The following is an 11937-nucleotide window of genomic DNA, read 5'->3' on the forward strand; positions in this document are numbered from 1 at the left end:
TTTACATTCACAATCATGTATTCTGATTCTTATATGTTTCATTCTTTTTTCTTTCATTTTTTAACTGGATAGTGAATAGATGTGGTTTTATCGAACACACTTGTTCTATCTCTAAACTCTGAGGTAAGCTGTCCATTGTCCACCAGTAAGTATTACATTTACTGAAGGTTTTTGTGGAGATCTATTATCAGGCTAGGGAAATCCCTGTCTATTGCTGTTTGCTAATAGCTTTTATAATGAATTTCTGTTACATTTTATCAAAATTGCTGTGCAATTGTTTTTTCTATTGTATTTTTATGATTCATTTTCTATATAAGGTAAAAGTTTAGTTCTCTGCTTGAGTAAAACAGGCAGTCATCTATCTGGTCAGGATGTGGGTAGTTTTATACATTTCCCTTTTTTTTATGTTTATTTATTTTTGAGAGAGAGAGAAGGTAAAACTTTAGTTCTTTGCTTGAGTAAAACAGGCAGTCATCTATCTGGTCAGGATGTGGGTAGTTTTATACATTTTTTTTTATGTTTATTTATTTCTTTTTGAGAGAGCGAGTGAGTGAGGGAGGGGCAGAGAGAGAGGGAGACACAGATCTGAAGGAGGCTCCAGGCTCTGAGCTGTCAGCACAGAGCCAGACTCGGGAACCTTGAGATCATGACCTGAGCCGAAGTCAGAAGCTTAACCCACTGAGCCACCCAGGCGCCCCAGGATGTGGATAGTTTTCAATGTCTGTTTCTTTTCAGGGCACCTGGGTGGCTCAGTCAGTTGAGTGCCCAAATTCTGCTCAGGTCATGATCTCAGGATTCATGGGTTTGTGCCCTGGATCGAACTCGCTGCTGTCAGTGCAGAGCCGGCTCTGGATCCTTTGTTCCCCTCTCTCTCTGCCCCTCCCCTGCTCACTCTCTCAAAATTAAATAAACATAAGATAAATTAATAAGTGCCTGTTTCTTTTAAAGACTTCAATCTACTCCTCCTGTTTTGAGTTCCCCCACTGTCCACTCCCATGCATTTTTATACCCCCCACTTTGGGAGCACTTAATGCCTTTAATTCCTTATAGTTTCCAGGATTGCGTGTGCCACAGGTTATCTCTCTTTCGTGGCTTCCTCATTCCTGTCCTCTTTTCCTCCAGCCCTGTTGATGTTTAGCACTTAATTTTCTGTAAGTTGCTAAGTTATCTACCATTATCCCCTCAGCTTTTCAGCCTCCAAAATTCTTATTCATTCATTTGACAACTGTCTTGCAGTTAGGATCACCAGATTTGGTGAATAAAATCCCAGAATACCCAGTTAGATTTGAATTCTACACAAACAGCAGATGGGATCTCTCTGTACTCAGACATTATCTGCTGTTTATCTGAGGTTAGTTGGTCATCCTGCCTTTTACCTGGCATTCTTATTGTGAGTACCAATTGGTTTAGGTATTGTAGGTGTAGGTGATACATGAGAGATTAAAAATGTTCAAAAATCCCTGCTCTCAGGAGGTTACATTCTGCCGGTAAGACAGATATTGTACATGTGTAAATTATGTAGCATGTTAGTGATACGTGCTATGGAAAAGAAATGAAGTGGGCTAATGGATGTCAGATATATAAAGATTGAGATTGCACTTAAGGTGCGTCGGAAAAAATATCAAGGAGAGAGTGAAGCTACAGTAATTTTAGGGAGAAGTGTACCCCAGGCAGAAGGGGCAGCACATGAAGCCCGAGGCAGGAGTGTAGCTAGTATGTTTGAGGCGGGAGGCCATTATGGTCCAAGTGGGTTAGCAAGATAAGGTCAGGAGCAGGACAGGAACGGGAGTCCAGACCAGGTAAGGCATTGTGGGCCATTGTGAAAACAAGGCTTCTCCTCTCAGTCAGGAAGGAAGACAGTGGAGTGTTTAAACACGAGTGATGTTGTTGAAAGAAGCAATCTGGCTTCTTTCTGGCTTCTATGCGGAGAATGCGCAGCGGTGGCTCAGGGGAGGCTAAGGAAGAAGAGATTACTGCAGTAACCTAGGCAAGAGATGATGGTAGCCTTGACTAGTGTGGAGCGGTGGAAATGGTGAAAAATGTCAAAATTCTCGATCTATTTTGATGGTAGATCTAACAGGATTTCCCGACGGGTAGGATATAAGTATTAGCAAAACTGTGGAATCATGGATAATGCTATTTTTGATCTGAGCACTTGCAAGCAGGGTTCAGTTCTACGCCATCTCTCATCTATTTTAATCTTCTCTTATTTTTATCTTCATTGCTTTATGTTTGTTTATATCCATTAATGATAGTTTAGGGAGGCTTTGGGTTGAAGCAATGATAAACCTGTGTGTTGAAATCAACATGTGTATCCAGAAATCCATATAGTTATTTTGATAAATTAATTTTATTTAGTTTTGATTTGTGGGGAATAAGCACCTTTGGAATTTAACTGTAATGTGATACCTTATTTTGATAAAGGTGATGGAAAATAAATGTGACCAAAACAATGTGGCTCATATCCATGTAATGTAAGACATGTGATTCAATTAGAATTTCCTTGTTGCATTTGGTTTCTGTAGAGAGAGATTATTTTTTACCCTTGTGCCACTGCCAAAATGATACCCATGAATTAACTTCTCTGCCATGAAACTAGTCCATTTTTGTATTTTGAAATGACTGATGGAAATGATCCATTTTATGTGCCCAAAGAGACATCATATACCCTGCATAATTCCACAAGGAATTGGAAAAGGTCCAGCTAATCAGATCAGATATTTTTTTTTAATTTTTAAAAAATGTTTATTCTTGAGAGAGAGAGAGAAAGTGAGCATGAGCAGAGGACAGAAAGAGAGGGGGACCGAGGATCTGAAGGGGGCTCTGCGCTGACAGCAGAAAGCCCAATGTGGGGCTCACGTACCATGAGATCATGACCTGAGCTGAAGTCAGAAACTTAACACTAAGAGCAGATATTTTTAACGCTTCTTATTGAGAAATATGAGCATGAACTTCTGGATAAATATATAGATTATTATAATCAGTCCTTTTTTTTTTTTTTTTGATCAGTACTTTGTTAATTAGCTTTGTTTCCTGTCTGAGCACAGCAAGGCAGAGTTTTATGCTATTAATGGCTACTCACTGCTTTTTCTTCTTACTTTGTAAAGAATGTCAAAACTTAACTAGATTTGCTTATATCTTTTAGGTATTTCCCATATTTCCCTGTCTTTTCCATGGCCTAACCTGATCCACTAAAAAAATAAAGAAAGAAAGAAAAAACAAATGACCATGTATTTTAAAACTACATACTGTAAAATGTTCTTTATACAAAAACCTGAAAACTTTGATGAGAGTGATTTGGGCAGCCTGAGGCATTAATTGAAGACCTATATGATAACTTTCAGTTATGTTGAGAATCAGATATACCTTCTGAATAAATTAACAAATAAAATTCTCCAAATTAAAAGTACACTTAATCACATTTTAATTCTTTTCAAATTGTTGATACACATGAAAATTATCAGAGAACCAGAATATTCAAGATTTATCCGCACTGTGCCTCCTAGTTCATAACTCTGTGTTAAATAATTTGTGTAATCTTTTTCAGTGACAGTATGCTAATTGGACTTCTATTTATATTTCCTGTTGTCATGCTTATCAAATTGGAATAACTGAACCTGTGGGAACCCATGCCAGGTCACTGGCAATTGATACCCCGGGATGAACAAAGTAAATCTTCCTAGGGCATCTGTTTTTTGTTTTGTTTTGTTTTGTTTTGTTTTTTTTGTGTGTGTGAAAACTTTCTGTACTTAAGCAGATATATATTGGTGTGTAACACAAAGTGTAAAGGAGACATAAAAGAAATTTTTACTTGCTACAAGTAGACTTTGGACTTTACCTCAGCCTACCATCGATCTCCTGTACTGCTTTGACATAAATGTTTGAGCGGCTCAATTTGGAAGTCTTCAGGAAAGATCCTGTGATTCTAGCATGTTGTTCAGATATTTCCAGGGTTAGATACTGATATCATATTTTATAGCTCTTGTAAAAGTGCAAAATATTCTAGAATAGCTTGCAGAGTACAATGTAAATGTCTAGTTATCCTACTAAGTTAGCCAGTCTTCCTTTTTTACCGGAACGTGCCTAATTTTGCATCAAGTAAGTCAATTCCCTTACCTTGGATGACATTTTCAATGTTCTATGGAAAATAACTATAACAGATATGAATTGAGAGCTTTATTTACATTAAGAGCCCCTCTGTATTCTCTCTTTTAACCATGATAGCAATCCTCTGAGTTAGATACTAGTTTGATTTGTTTCTACAGATGAGAACTTGGACACAGAGTGGTCAGGTTACATTCTCCAGGTCATACAGCCTTGGAAGAAAAGGATCCGGGATTTGAACCTAAGTTGTCCTCTTTGGAGGCCCTACCTACCTTTAAACATTATTCTTTGTCCATAAATAATCTTGAGTTAACACACTCTTTTGTTTAAAAAAAAAAAACAAAGGAAATCTTTTTAATTATGGATAGCAGGGCTGACTTCTGCAACGTGATGTGATCCTTAACTGGTGGGATGAGCTGCACACAGTACCCAGTGTACATGAACGGCATAGACTTAACACACATTCAGAGGTACACGGTGAATCTCAAACCAGACTATGAAGTTGATGAAATTCATGTTCCATTTCCACAGGCCTCAACTTCCACATTCTTGACTTCTCTCAGCACTTTCTCTCCAACTGCTTTCTAACCTTCCCCTCTTGTGTAAACCGAACAGAATGTGATACCAGCCTTTATAATGTGGTTGATGGATTCCACTTTACATGGGTGTGAATAAATTCCAGTAATGTGCATTATCTCCACTAGGCATCTTCATTCAAACCTTTGGCTTTATCTCTAATAGAAAGATTTGAGTCCATTAAAATGCCAGCCCCAGTAACCATGTGGTAAGATAACTTGAGAGTGGTAGACCCTTGATCTGACTCTATACCTTCCTAAGCTGCTTTATGGAATGAGACTGACCAAGGGTATAGATGGCCTAAAGGAAGACCACCACACAGCTTCTTTGCTTATTTAAAACTATCATCCTTCGGTGAAACTAACAGTGACCTATCAGTTGCAGCGCTAAGCGTTTTCCAGGAGTTTCTGGAGAGCAGAAGAGCACCTATCTCATTGTTACCATTTTCTGCCAAGACTGGAACAGTTGGCTACGGCACATGTGTTCCTTCTAGGTGCTGTGCCCACCATCACTGCCTGTACAGAGGCTTCAAGATTAAACACCTCTGGCCTCCTGTTCATTCTGATGTTGTGACATTTTGGTAACAAGCATTGAGTAGTAGCTTTTATAGAAACCCTGCTCTTTGGATACCCGGAAATGCCTCTATCTTTTGTATTACTTTGATCTCTGATAAGAAGTTGCTAAAAATTAAATTACCTTCCTTATTAAAAGAGGTGCTGCAGTGGAATTTTCTTCTTTCACACAGTTTTTTTTTTTTGTTTCCTTTGTTTATATGTTTATCTTTCCCACTTGACTCGGTCCCACTGGACTGTTTTTCTTTTCTCTTTGCATCCCAACTGCCTAGTACAGCACTTGACAGAGTAATGGAAATGTGGAATGAAGGAATTCATGGATGAGGGAGTGAATAAATAATTTTTTTGAGTCTGTGTATAACTTTAGCCTCTGTAGAGGCTATGTATGTGTAGAATAATGCTTCAACCACAAAATATCCAATGGTATTAGGTAGCATAATTGATGCTATTGGAATAAGATATTGGCTTAGGCAAAATTCGTTTCATTTATTAACAAAAATTTAGAACTCAGGTTTTAAGTAAGTACTGATTTTAGACTATTTTCCAGGCAGGCTCCAATTTGTGGAACATTTTTAAGAGTTCCACAAAAAGTTTCAAACTGGCTTTTCTTATTTATGGCTGAAATTTTATTAAAGAAAGCACAGTAGCCCTTCATTACTTATCACAGGTTTTAGTCCTCTCTGGACTATATCTAGCTCAACTCTTCCCTTCCAATCTGATATCCTTCCACTTTCCACATGCAGCATTTCTCTGTGCAAACCAGTATCCTCCGTAATCTCCCGTTACCCCAACACCTTGGACTCTTTATGGCCTTTATTCATCCAGCCCTTACCCTCTCATCAACCCTTTCCCAATCCTTCCTCAGTCCTACTCCATCAGTTTTTACCCATCTTCCTCCACCATGAATCCTTCCCTGACAACTCTTACCAAATGTTTTTTTGTGCTCTTTTTCTGAGTTCTTAGTACACATATGGCTAGTGCCACAGTTACAACCTGACTTTATTTCTGTTTGCTCTGTCGGTTTTCTCCCCAGATGTAAACTCTTTGAACGCACCGATTCTGTCAGTGCCTCCAAGTCTCCCATAATACCAAATAAAATATTAAACATACAAAAAGCGTGCTCAGAGCCAAGGTGACAAAAGCACAAAAATTAACAAGTGAGACTTCATGAAAGGAAAAAGTCTCACAGCAAAGAAAACGGTCAACAAAATGGAAAGACAACCTATGGAACGGGAGAAAGTATTTGGAAATCACATATCTGATGAAGAGTTAATATTTAAAATATAGAAAGAACTCATACAACTCAATAGCAAACAAATCTGATTAAAAATGGGCAGAGAATCTGAAGACATTTTTCCACAGAAGACATACAAATGGTTAACACATACAAAAAGAGGTGTTCAGCATCACTAATCACAAGCGAAATGCAAATCAAAACCACAACGAGATATTAGTTATACCAGTGAGAAGGGCCATCATCAAAAAGACAACAGACGAGTTGTGAGCATGTGGAGAAAAAGGAAGCCTTGTGTATTTTTGATGGCATTGTAAATTGGTGCAACCACTATGGAAAACAGTATGACATTTTCCTGAAAAAATTAAAAACCCAGCCAACCCACTTTTGGCTACATATCTAAAGGAAATGAAAATAGGATATTTAAGAGATCTCTGCACTTCCATGTTTATTGCAACATTATTCACAATAGCCAGGATATGGAAACAACCTGTCAGTAGCTGGGTGAATGGATAAAGCAGCCATGACATGTGTATACAATGTAATGTTCAGCCATAAGACAGAAAGTAGGAAATCCTGCCATTTGTCCTAGCATGGATGGAACTTGAAGGCCTTATATGCTAAGTGAAATAAGCCAGACAGAGAAAGACAAATACTGGATGGTATCACATATAAATAAGTGGAATTTTTTTTAGTCAAATTCATAAAACTGGTAGAAAAGTTGTTGTCAGGGATGGGGGGAGCGGAACATGGAAAGGTTGGTAGAAGGGTGCAAGCAAGATTTCAGCTACAAGATAAATAAGGTTTGAGTATCTAATGTACAACATGGTGACCGTAGTTGATAATACTGTATTGTATAATTGAAATGTGCTGAGAGTGAAACTTGAATGTTTTCACCAAAAGAAAAGAGAAGAAAAAAGGAAAGAAAGGAAAGGAAAAGAAACAAGAGAAAAAGGAGAAAAGAACAAAAAAGAAAAGACAAGGAAAAAGGAAAATGGAAATGTGAGGTGATGGATGTATTAGTTAACTAGGTGGGGGTATCATTTCACAACGTACGTACGTTAAATCAGCATGATGTACACTTTAAATATCTTACTATTTTGTCAGTTATACCTCAGTAAAGCTGAAATTAAAAAAAATATATACTTGGCAGTGTTGTTTATTGGCAAGAGGAGGGTTTTTTTTTATGTTTCACTGACCCCTTTATTGATACTTTTCATATCCATTTCCTATTTGATCTTTAAAAATTAAAATCACTTGTCAAAATCATTTTTATAATCTGTCACATCTCAGTGCTATGTCTTAATCAGATGATATTCAAACCTGTCTGAAAGGAAAGTTTGCCTTCCTATTTGGAAACTTACACAACATTCTGCCCACCAGATGTCAATGCTTCTTTTGGAAACACTTCTTGTATGGTTCTCTTATCATGCAAAGGGCACAGTCTGTAGTTTAAAGATCCTGACAATTTTAACATCTGGGAGTGACTTAAATCCAGGAAACTATATGGCCATAATGATAAGAATAAACAAAGAATATACTAAAGATAGTCTTACTAGAGAGAATATTTCCCCCCACTTTTCACTTAAAGCTAGGAAGTGAAATGAATAGGGAATTGAAGGGTAACCTATAAGTCTGAAACAGCACTTTTCCAGGTGCAGAAGAGGATATGAAATTGCTGACATTGGTTTTAAAAAGTTCAAAGTGTAAAGAAAAGGGAAATAGTACCTGGAATGGTGGTTTTTCACTGAAGCTAAGATCAAAGCTTACCATTTCTAAGTACAAAGTAAATGGAGTCTTTGGGAATTGCTCTAATTTTAATATAAGACAATTTTCTAATTTTTGTTCACTTTCTACTGGCTCATGCCTGTGTTTGCAGTAACACTGATTTGAAATGTCTATATTTGTGAGAAAAAAAATTTAACCACTTGTTTTTTAACTTGGTAGTATGATACAGTGAGGTCCATCTGTTTAACATCTGGACTACTGTAATACTAATTAGAAAGGACAGTATATTTTTCAGTTCTCCACATACCTTTGTACAGCAAACCTTCTAATATGTCTCATTGTACTTGTCACAGTGCAAGGTGTGGCATTATCGGTAGCTATGATGGAAAGACTTCATTTCTTGATTTAAAACTTAGAAGAGTAACTGTCTAGATCTTAAATGAGCTCTGCCTATTTTGACAAGGGGAAATGAAGTAAATGAAGATTTCACTCTTTCTATTTTACTTAGTATGAGGAAATTATAGAGGGAGACTGAGCTTCAAGTCTGGTTCTGGGCCACTGCAAAACCCTGCCTTCACATTTTGTATTTTCTACTCTTCTGCTCTTTGAAATGCCTTGGCACCTTTAAAATTTTTTTTTAAATATTTACTTAGAGAGAGAGGGAGACAGAGAGACAGAGTGTGAGTGGCAGAGGGGCAGAGAGAGAGGGAGACACAGAATTCAAAGCAGGCTCCAGGCTCTGAGCTGTCAGCACAGAGCCTGATGTGGGGCTTGAACTCACAGACTAGGAGATCATGACCTGAGCCAAAGTCGGTCGCTTAACGGACTAAGCCACCCAGGCACCCCATTTTTGTCACTTTTTAAAAACAAGTAGGTCAAGATTTTTTTTTTAAAGTTCTGCTCTTCAGACTTAAGACTTTATAAGTACATGAGTTAACATCATGAATACCATGACTGATTATGCTCTGTGCAATTGATCAAATTTCCATTTTATCTACGGATTTTGATGGCAGATAACACAGCTTTGATGAGTGATTAATTGGCCAGGAGGAAGGTGGGCTCTTAGGGCTAGATTGATAGGGTCATGGGAAATACCACAAATGCAGAGAAATTAAAATGAGTACCCCCCATAAAAACTCTTTGAAGACTACATTTAAATTAGAAAATATAGTCAATTATGTGCATATGCTTCTTACAGGGGGCAGAGTCCATTTACATAAGCATTTTATTTGCTTATTTTTTTAATGTTTATTTTTGAGAGAGAGAGAGAGAGAGAGAGAGAGAGACCTAGTGAGAGCGGGGGAGGGGCAGAGAGAGAGGGAGACTCAGAATCCAAAGCAGGCACCAGGCTCTGAGCTGTCAGCACAGAGCCCCGAAGCAGGGCTCAAACCCACAAACCAAGAGATCATGACCTGAGCGGAAGCCGGTTGCTTAATTTACTAGGCCACCCAGGTGCCCCTACATAAGCATTTTAATAGCTCCTTTGGATATCTGCTAAACTTTCAGAAGAAAAAGAATTAATGTGGATACTCTCATGTTGAAAGGAGTAAAAGAAGGATTTTTTTTGAAGTAAAAGCAATGTAGAAAATTCAATTAAAAACAGCTTTATTTAGGCACTGTGAACTTTGTGTGAAAGTTTCAAATGCCTGAAATAAAGCCTTTGTGTATGCAAGTCATTGGGCTTTGATTGGCATGGACTTTGAGCTAGCAAAAAAAAAAGTAACAAACTGTTTTGGAGTGTCTAAGGAGTTCAACACTACAATTACTACACTTCTGTTTCCTTGATTTGGGGTAGGTTTATATTTCCTAGAACAAAAGTAAAAAAAAAAACAAAAACAAAAACAAAACTTCTAGGACAATTGTTTCAATCACTTTCCTATTTCTGATTTCAGGAAAAACTTTATTATTTACACATGTTTTAAAGGTAAACTGAGGCACATTACAATTTTTCAAGTGTATTTGAGCGTTAATCCAAATTGGGGAATGCCAAACCAAAGATGGTTAGAAGAGCTCCACCCATAGGAGCTAGGGGCAAAGTTTTTGTAGAAAAAAACACTGAACCAAAGCAAAGAAATGATTTGATTGGCTATAGCTTAAGTGGTTGCCTTATTTGGGAAAGCTTCCTGTACTGTTTGTGATTAGTTGTTCTTAAGTTTCCTTATTTTGAATTGGAGTGCATTGACTCTGGCTTAGATTTTGTTCACTTCTGTATGTTGCTGCTGCATTAGAAACATCTCCGTGCGATGGCCTCCTTGTTTAAATACTTTAGTACTTACAGCCATTAGTTATTTTTTTCTGATTTGCCCTTTAAATATGGATCAGGCTAAAATTCAAAATTCTGTACCATACTAGTCAACATTAAATATCACATAACATCATTGTTGTGTATCCAGTTATTTCTATGCATCATGTGCTCTGAACAGATTTATTTATTCTAAGACTCTTCAATTTAAGTCATTAAAACTGTATTCAGAAAAACATATAGCATCTAACTTCTCAACTGCAGACCTAGGGATTCAGGTCAAGAAAAGAATTATAGCCACATTGAACTAGAGGGACAGTCATGTGCATCTGAGTTCGAGATGTGGTAATCTTGGCAAAGGCAAGTTATCTAGGTTTAAAAGACATAGTAATCCTTTAGAATTGTATTTTGCTACCACAATCAAGAGGTGTAAATTTTCTTCTTCTGAGTAGCCTATTTATAGGTTTTTGCTGCTGTTACAGCCTTTATCCTCATACGTGTTGGAAATATTTCCTCCCAATCTATTACCCTTTTCATTTATGGTATCTTTTGATCCATAGAACTCTTTTTGATCTGGAAGTTTATTATGTACACCAGTCTAGTTTGCTTTTTAAGAAAGTATCCACATATCATTAATTATGTTCTGTGACATTAAACATTCCCTTAAATGTTAAAAAAAGAGACGGAGATGGAAGTTTTCATCATGTGTTTTCTCCTGAATATGTAACACAAATGAGAAACATTTTTAAGTTCAGAGATTGATACCTCAAAATCCCCTTTACAAATATGGTAATAGTTTACTGATAACTAAACAAGAAAATTTTGCAGTTGTACCTGTCTTCATGTATTTGTTTCTTATATGAAAAATTTATTCGTTTCTATTCCAAGAAAAAATACCTAAGTAACAATATGGAATATGTCTTACGTCCACTTCTTTGCATAGGAGAAAAAAGAACAAGTCAATTTTCTTTGTTCCCAAGATTTAAAAAAAAAATGATTCTGTGGATTCAACTTGGTGTTGTCTGTGTGTCCTTCTAATAGCTGCCTTTCTTATTGGCTTTCTAGATGTCCTTCTGAACAGACCTTTAGATGAACCATGTTTGTTCCTGGAGAATGCAGAGTGACCACACAGATTTCGTCAAAATAATGAGCATTCCTTTAAAGGCCAGCCGAGAGAGAGAAGGGTTTTGCTCAGCACATTTTTACTACTGATGCAACTCTCTCTCTCTCTCTCTCTCTCTCTCTCTCTCTCTTTTGCTCATACGAAACATCACATCATTCCTAAGGATGAGAAACTCACAGGCAAAAAATGTAAGGCTTTCTGTGTGTCTGGAGCGAAATTTTGTCATTTAAAAGAAAATAGCTCTGACTAGGCAGGATAGTCTTCCTGAGTATTTCATTCCTAGGACTGTTTGCATTCTTTCCCAGTGAGCTGGAGTGATAGGCACTGGATCCTATTTATAACAGGCAAGATGAGCTCT

The 11937-nt window shown here is 37.2% G+C and overlaps 1 long non-coding RNA gene across 3 annotated transcripts in view; it reads left to right on the forward strand.

Moving 5' to 3' along the window:
- The window catches only part of LOC122238739, a 128713-nt gene extending 117093 nt beyond the window's left edge, over positions 1-11620 (forward strand). For 2 of the 3 annotated variants that reach the window (XR_006217869.1, XR_006217868.1), the window contains one exon: positions 6286-6495. This is a non-coding gene — a long non-coding RNA (uncharacterized LOC122238739). Of the gene's footprint in view, positions 1-6285; positions 6496-11521 lie in introns of those variants that run through there. The other variant, XR_006217870.1, reaches the window with a different exon arrangement.
- The last annotated feature ends 317 nt before the right edge of the window (positions 11621-11937 follow it).

This window comes from Panthera tigris, chromosome B2 (assembly GCF_018350195.1).
Source record: "Panthera tigris isolate Pti1 chromosome B2, P.tigris_Pti1_mat1.1, whole genome shotgun sequence".
NCBI lineage: Eukaryota > Metazoa > Chordata > Mammalia > Carnivora > Felidae > Panthera > Panthera tigris.